Raw genomic sequence first — 7,930 nt, 5'->3', positions numbered from 1 at the left:
AGGCACACTGAGCTGCAGAACTTTACCTGAAATCCCACAGAGAAAGATGATACCTGCTGCAGTTATTCTCCAATGCCTTTATTGAAAGCTGCTCCAGTCAAATCAACACAATTAGTCAATCTGCATGATTAGATAAAAAAGGTCTTACTTAAGCTTATGCTGCTTTGGCAGACAGATTCAGATGGAAAAATATCACGCACCCCAGCTAGAGGCCATGTCATCTTTGCTTGTGGGCTAAGAAAACAGGTTACATTTGCAGCCATTGCTTTGAGCTGATTTTTTTGTTTTTTTTCCTGCATGCTCTTAAACCAGCTCATTGGAACCTAAATATAATGACAGGGAATGGACAGGAACAAGATTTGCTAACACTTTATTGCACTGTATTCTGCAGCCTGCTATTGTCTGGAAATGTGGTTATAATGGGCAGATTATACAACATTAAACCCTCCTGAAAGCATATACAGAAACTGTGACATAATCATGCTCGGAGCAGTTATCTTTAAACACAAGCATGGATTCAGTGCCCAGTGGAGAGCGGCAAGCGAAGCTATGGGCCCAAGGCAAAACAATGACCAACTGCCAAGAAACATCCTCATTAGTCTTTGTTAGAGTTTGTATTTTTAAAGTCATTGTGCAGTTTAATTAAGTTGGTAACATGCAGATGAGAAAGTGGAAAAAAATGTGAAGACATAGGGAGATGAAATGCTAAAGCACTGAAAGATGTCACCTCCTCTGTGAAATGCTTACACTGTGAAATAAAAAGAGAAGAAAGAAAGAGTCATTTCAGGATACATCTGGAATGAGAGATAAGACCAGCAGATTACAATCTTCTAGAAGTCTTCCACAAAACCTCTTTATTTGCATTCTGCATCATGTGGTCTGATTCTGAACACAAATCAAATGGAGAACAGACAAGATGATGAATTGCAGTCTAAGAAATGGGATTTCAGGACATGGTGGCACTTCCAAGATCCTGAGAGCTTGATCCACATGTTCCCTGAAGACGCTAACAACATTTACTCACAAGAGCTGAAGGTTTGATCAAGCCTAAGTCATCACAGAATGATTAACTCGGAGATCAAGGATGTAAGTGGGATAAGAAAGCTGAAAAGAGAGAGAGAGCAGAACTCAGGTTAACCCTTGTGACCACCGCTGGTGGTCCCTGTGTGCTACCAAGTTGATCACAGGCTGCAAGTATTTTTTGGGTGTATTCCAGCTTGTTATACACACTCCGCTCCTCTCCCTGTTTATCTGTTTTGCAGTGCTGGACATGCGAGTAGTTTTGTGAAATTATATAAAGCTTTTATGCAGACTCAGCCAAAAATGTTTAGAGAGAGACATGCAAACTATTTTTCGAGTTGAAGAGGAGACTTCAGGCCAGCTATCACGTCCAGGTTAAGTTCCCCTTGCACCATTTCCAGAAAAAGAGAGGACTTCAAGCTGTCCTTGGGAGCAGCTGGGAATTTCCTTTTCCTGGGGGGACCCATGGGTGGCATCAGGCCAGATGAAGCCAGATTCCTGCTGTCTGCTCCCCGCTGACAAAGCGGGTGCTCCCCAGTCATCCGACGACAGGAGGGGGCAACCAGCATTCAGTGTTGTGGTCCCCTGGGGAGGAGCCCAGCAGGCTGAAGTTGCAAAAATCACATGAGCGTTTCCTGCCCTAACCTCACCTCAGGTAACAGCTGCTTTGGTGGGTATCGAATTGCAGGTATCTAAACCAGAGAAAGAAGTAAGCTACTGCCAGGGGGCCTGCCAGGGTTTTTGCCCCTCATCTGTGCAGAAACCAGAGGACTTTGCCCTAGCTTGTGCTCTTTTGCACGTGTGGCTGCCCTTGTCTTGCTGCATGACTCAAAGGCTGGCATGCAAGCGGTCCCCCTTGTGCATGGGCAGACAGGTAGGAGACCGACAGCAAGACGAGACATTACATTACCTTTAACTCTTACATACCCAGTAATTAATCGGCACTCGTTTCACAGAAGTCACGTGAATTGCCAACATCCCGGAGCAGCCCTGGCTCAGCAATCTACTTGTATGCTGAATTTCCACTGTGCTTAAATGACAGTTTTGCCTAGGGACTCGTTCTCAAAAAAAAAAAAAAAAAAAAAAAAAGAAGTGCTGAACACCACATAGAAGCTCTTGGTAGTTAGTGTTTTGCCAGATCCATCCTTGTTGAAGGACTGCAGGTTTGTACCCTCTGCCATTAAATGGAGGGACAGAAGGGTTACAGGAAAGGCACACTTGAACTCTCTGTAGCCAGTATATAGCATTGTAGGGAACGAGCCAAAATGTCAATGCTAAGGAAGCAAAACAGAGAACCAAAGAGAGATGGGAGTGGAGTAGAAAGCTCAGAATTATGGACACAAATTAATGAACCGGCAGTACTGGAAACGGGAACAAGCTTTCAGAACTTCATCTCTTACAAGGGACAAAGAAAAAAAAATCATAATTTCTGATGCTTTTGATAGAAGCAGAGTTACGCAAGACTGATATTGTTCACGCTGATTTAATTAAGACTCTGTCAGCACTGTCAAGCTTAATTGGCCTGGTATTTAACATTTATAGAAGTCAGTTATAAAAACGTGCTCTACACTAAAAATCAGCATTCTATAAATGGTCCCAGTCCTAGAAGGGTCGCCTTTTTGGCACAGCAGGCTCTTGAGAGCATCCCACTTATGTGCTAAGATATCTCTATCTAGCTGAAAAGATTACAAGCTCATGCCGCATTCCTTGCCCACACAGTCCTCTCCTCATAGTTTGTGGGAATCTGGGGTGTCCAAGGAATGCAGAGTCAAGCTTCCTGGCAGCATCCCATCACGGAAATTATTTCACAGAGAATTAATCCCTGATTCTGACACTTCTTGTCATGTTAGATTCAAATCTGCATTTGCTGAGCTGTAACGAGCACGGAAAGGCAAGGACTAGACAATGGACTTGCACCACTTGTGAACATTTTGTTTTCTGGGCTGGTTAGTGACAGAAGCAGTTCTTTATGTAGAGAAACGAGCTTGTCTGGATGTCCGCAACAGCCCGTGGGTAGAGTACACCACAGACCTCGGCTACTGTCATGTACAGCCCTATTCATCAGGGCCATAGCACCTCTAGCACTAACTCCTGCAGCTGTGGGACATGCCTTTCTTCTTGCCATAGTGGGCAGCAAGTACACACCATCCTGGAGCCACCAGTGAAATCAGTGAGGTCTCTAGTGGGCTGCCTCTTATCTTATAGATAAGATTCAAATAGACGCAGCAAAATTAGTATCAATGAGAACAAACCACCAACACTCCCAGAAAATCCCATGTTCTGTAATTGTTATTGCTTCATCAGTGACAGGAAAGAGCAGTGTTTTAAAATAGAAGTTCACTTAATTGAATTTCCCTTAAGGCACAGAAAATAAGCTTCCATGAAGTGGTATCAATTGTTCAACAATAACATGCTCTCTTGACTGAAAACTGGGTTAGGAATTTGTATTGTATTTTCACAAAACATAACTCCTAGCACAGTTTCCTCCTCCTCCTCGAGATAACCAGGCAGATTCCACCTCAGTGATTACTGAGTTAGACTATGGGGGTCGGTCAATGTGTAACCAATGTCCAGCTTCTCCACATACCCACCTAATGGAGGCTGGTGGATCCACTACAGGACTTTAGACACACAAAGGCATTAAAGGAGTTGGTTGCTTAAATACCTTTGTAGATATGCATCCTTATCCTCTGTGCTGGGGCCCGAGGTTCAAAACTGTGTCAGCCCAGGCGAGGTCAGCTGTACACAGGACTCACATCCTTGTCCCTCCTGGGTTACAGGGCACACAGAAATATAAATCTCAGGGTACTAAAAAAAGGGAAAGAAAGGAACACTCAAAAACCACAGGACAATGAGGACCCATACCTCTTTCTGATAATACGGAAAGTGTTAAGAACCAACAATCATGTATTTATGTGTGAAATATTATCTTTCTGAAAGCTTGTCATAAATGTGGCTCACACCACAGGGATGGCCATGCTTTCCAAGTTTGTGCAGCAGGAAGAATATTTCCTAGGGAATAAGGTCAAAATATTAGTATTCAACTGAATCAGTATGGGCCAAATTAATGAAGTTACTACTCCATCATAGACTTCCATACGTGAAATCTGAGAAAGCGGTTGTATCAACAGCACATCAATCCATGGCGCTGGTCAGAGGAACAAAAAAATTAACCTTCAGTTTCAAAGTTTCATGCAGCTTTGGCACAGAAAGGTTAACTTTTGTTTAAACAATGCTTCTGAACAGATAACGTTAATTAAATGTTTGCATTCAAATCTTATTACACAGTGCAATAAGTTTGCTTTCTATACAAACACTGTGTGTCCGGTACGGAACAGAAAGCTAGGGGGGGCAGACACTAATGAGCAATAGTTCAATCCCATGGACCTTTTCAAAACTAAAAGCAAGGAGGGGGGAATGTTTGCCATCTCCAGACTCCGTGTGCATCCGCCTCCAAGTTTCTTCTCATTCTCCAGGGATTTGCAAAATTATGTGTTTAAATATGAATTTTCCTTCTACTCTCATGCTGCTTAAAACTCCTTTTTCAAGCCCAAGAATGACATAGCCAGTGGATGCAAATTATACTCAGTAAAAACAGAAATCTTGTAGCAGCACTGGGTAAGTCAAATGCCAAGTTAGCCCTGATGTGAAGCAAAGCAGCTAAATCATCCATCCAGATGGGAAATGTTGACAGTCCCCTAACTGTAGCGGTTCTAGTTGCAATATAGAGAGGTGCACGATTTGGCTTTGTTAAGCAGACGCCATGGAACTATTTATTCTGTCCACAAGTCAAACAGGAAGTTTATTAAACTTGCATATTGCTGGACATACCACCTGGCTGCTGTGTTTCATATTGGAATGCAAAATTGGATGGTCCATTTCTGTACTGACGTAATGTACTGCCATGCAGAGGATTTCTCTTCGAGCCTAAGACCTATTTCTCTGACCCCAGGAGTGCCTTGGATGTTGTGCATCCAATTCCTGACAGGAATGCTTCATTTTGCTCTTGAGCAACCACTTCTGAGCAAGCCAGCAGCAGAATCCAGCTCTTCTTGGCTGGAAGAATTGGGATGTCCCAAAATGGGGCTTTTTAACAGATGAGTGAAAAAGCAGAGAGCCCAAAGGACCATCCCTCTCCAAAGAAAATCATACAAATCAACACGGAAAAATTCCTCTTCGTAAGTTAGACTTTCTACGATGGTAAAACAGCTGTGTGCTGTGGGGCTTAGCTCTGCTCCAGCATACCCCTGAATATCTGTTTGACCATCTCAAGAAGGCCCCAGGGGACAGAGTGAGGGTCCTGGGTCTGCCTTTGGCAGATGCTGAAGCAAGTTGACTTTAAATGTGCCCTAGATTTCTTGTGGGACACCATCTTGGTCAGACAACTCCTCCTTGCAGTGGACCTCCCTACCATCCCAGCACACCATCGCTCTCCCTCCCCATGGGCTAGACGATTCCCTTTCGTTGGGCTTGGCTGGGCTGTGGCTTTCTCCTCTGCCAAAGCGGTGGGTTGCAGCCAGCACGGCTGCTGGGGACACGCTTGCTGCTGCCACCAATGCGCTCTCTCTGGCAGGCTGGAAAGCTGCAAATACAGTGCTGCTTCCCACGCAGGAGAGCTCTTAGGTCCCCCAGGATGGGGAGCCCTGGCCCAGGATGTTATTAGTGTGGTGCAGGACGATGCTTGGGAGCACAGCATTATATCCACCTGAAGGCCCCTTAGGGAAGAAAATGGGGGTGATGACCAAGCTTTTCAGACTTCATTTGCTGAACCACCAAGTCCCCCTGCAAATGCAGGGACTTGGAACAAGGGAGTGCTGAGTAATATTTGTAGTTTCTCTTTGTGCAGTGAGCTGCTGAGCATGACCATCCCCTACTTACTAATATAAGCTATGGGGCAGAACTGATTTTTCCCTGCTTTATTTGCAGTTCAATATAAATCCCAAATAATTTATCTTCACCCCAATGAAAGTTTTCTCTTAACAGCAAATAGTGTTGTTTTCAGATTTCTCTTAATACCCCCCCCAAACACGCACTTAAAATTTTGTTGAATTTAGCCAGTGAACGTCCTTTCAAAGTGGACAGTTCAAAAGATCGCTTGTTTTCAGCTAAAACTGTACAAAAGACACTAGGTGTTTTGTCCAAAGAATCCCTCCCAGATTTACAGCAGGCCAACTGGATTCATAAACTATTCACAGATAGAGTAATCAGACAGATTAAAATAGGAAACATTTTCTCCTCTGTTCATGCTAATTTTTTCAAAATCAGATGACAAATACAACATCAGCGTGATGTATCATTTTACAAATGTATAAAGGCCCTTCCCTGACACTTCACTCTTCATAGCAGCCTGCAGAAGGTAATTTAAGATGCAGGCATTTTTTGAAATATGAATAGAGACACACTCATCCAAAGCACACTGATCTTTTTGGCCTGTTCCAAACAGAGAAACTTTAACTGCTATAAACATTTCAAGCAGGCTGCATATCTTCTGAGATAGAGAATTACATCTTTTCACTTCTAGCTTAATACAGTAGGTGTAGGCAAACCCCGGCATATGTACAGGCATGTGAACCCAACCGTCATCCCTCAACACCCCTTTGCGGCCTAATGCTATTGTAATTATTCAGCCTGTTTTCCGCACCTTGCCTGCTTGCTTGGCTTTGCATGTTACTGAACCTCAGCGTCGCCTCCATGAACTATCACAAAGCACCACAAAACGGGTCAGCAGGGACCCCTGGATGTTACTCAGCCCAACCTCCTGCTCAAAGCAGGTCTATCACCAATGCCAGAGCAGACCAGCAGGTTCAGCTGCTGTCCCTCTAACAAGGAAGTTTCGGCATAAAAACCATAGCAATATTCAAACTACAGCCTTGCCTGAACTGGTGACCACTCCAGGAACCACTTGAGTCTTTATGGTGGTCAGGAATTGCCTCTTGTGAAGAATACAGTGGGGAATGGAGCTCCCCAGCGAGACGAAAGTTAGTATAGCTTCACCAAGCCTGACAACATTATGAATTTTTACGAACTGTAAAAACGACTAGATTCCAAGCTTTGAGGTGGGGAGAAAAGCTAACTATATACTATAATTACATTTTCTTTGTGCTTATCTATCTGTACACGAGAGCTGGGGTTGAAAACACTTAGTACAAAGCAGAGAGGAACTTAAAGCACACTTACTTATTTAAACCAGCTTCCAGCATTCTTGTTGAAAGTAAATGCACAACAGATAGAAAGTTTTGGTGTAACAGGGATTCTCTTTTTTTCTACAATGCTTTTTAAGTTGCTATCCTGTCTGTTCCCTTTCCAGAGAATTAACATTAATCTGTATGCAACCCACACTTAAAGGACAGGGACTAGTAGGGTAAGACTCCATAGGACACTGGTCCTGATGTGTTCACCCAGTCATTGAGATTCCCCATTGAAGAGCAAGCAGAACTGTTATCTATTATATTAACTCTTTTCAGCATGTTCCTCAGACAGCTGCAAGAAGCCAACTGAAGAGGATGGCCCCTGAGCAGCCTCCTAGGGAGGCCACGTGCTAAGGAACAGACTTTGACTTCATGACACCCTCCTTTTGCTCTAAAGTTTTTGCCATTACTCATAAAGCCCTACGCGTTCCGTTCACTTGCATGGTGAAAAGGTTTTTACAGTAAAAATTCAGATATTTTCTGCAAGTTCATAGAAGTTCAGTAAGCTGTTTTTTGTCATTGCTAGGAACATGTCTGCTTGAGCTGGAAAACTTCCTGGCAAAGTGCAAGTCTTTAACAGAGGAGTCAGTACTTGTCAGACCTTGCAGAAAGCTTGAGAGCTCCCTTCTCAGCAAGCCTTGCACCTTCCTCACGACTCCTGTGGCTTTGCACATGCCTGCAACTACATGCCTCAGAACCATACGCTAGTTTAAAAAGGCAAA

The sequence above is a fragment of the Mycteria americana genome, chromosome 5, assembly GCF_035582795.1.
Source record: "Mycteria americana isolate JAX WOST 10 ecotype Jacksonville Zoo and Gardens chromosome 5, USCA_MyAme_1.0, whole genome shotgun sequence".
Lineage (NCBI taxonomy): Eukaryota > Metazoa > Chordata > Aves > Ciconiiformes > Ciconiidae > Mycteria > Mycteria americana.
The sequence above is the reverse complement of the archived record's forward strand: the minus strand, read 5'-3'. Positions refer to the sequence as shown.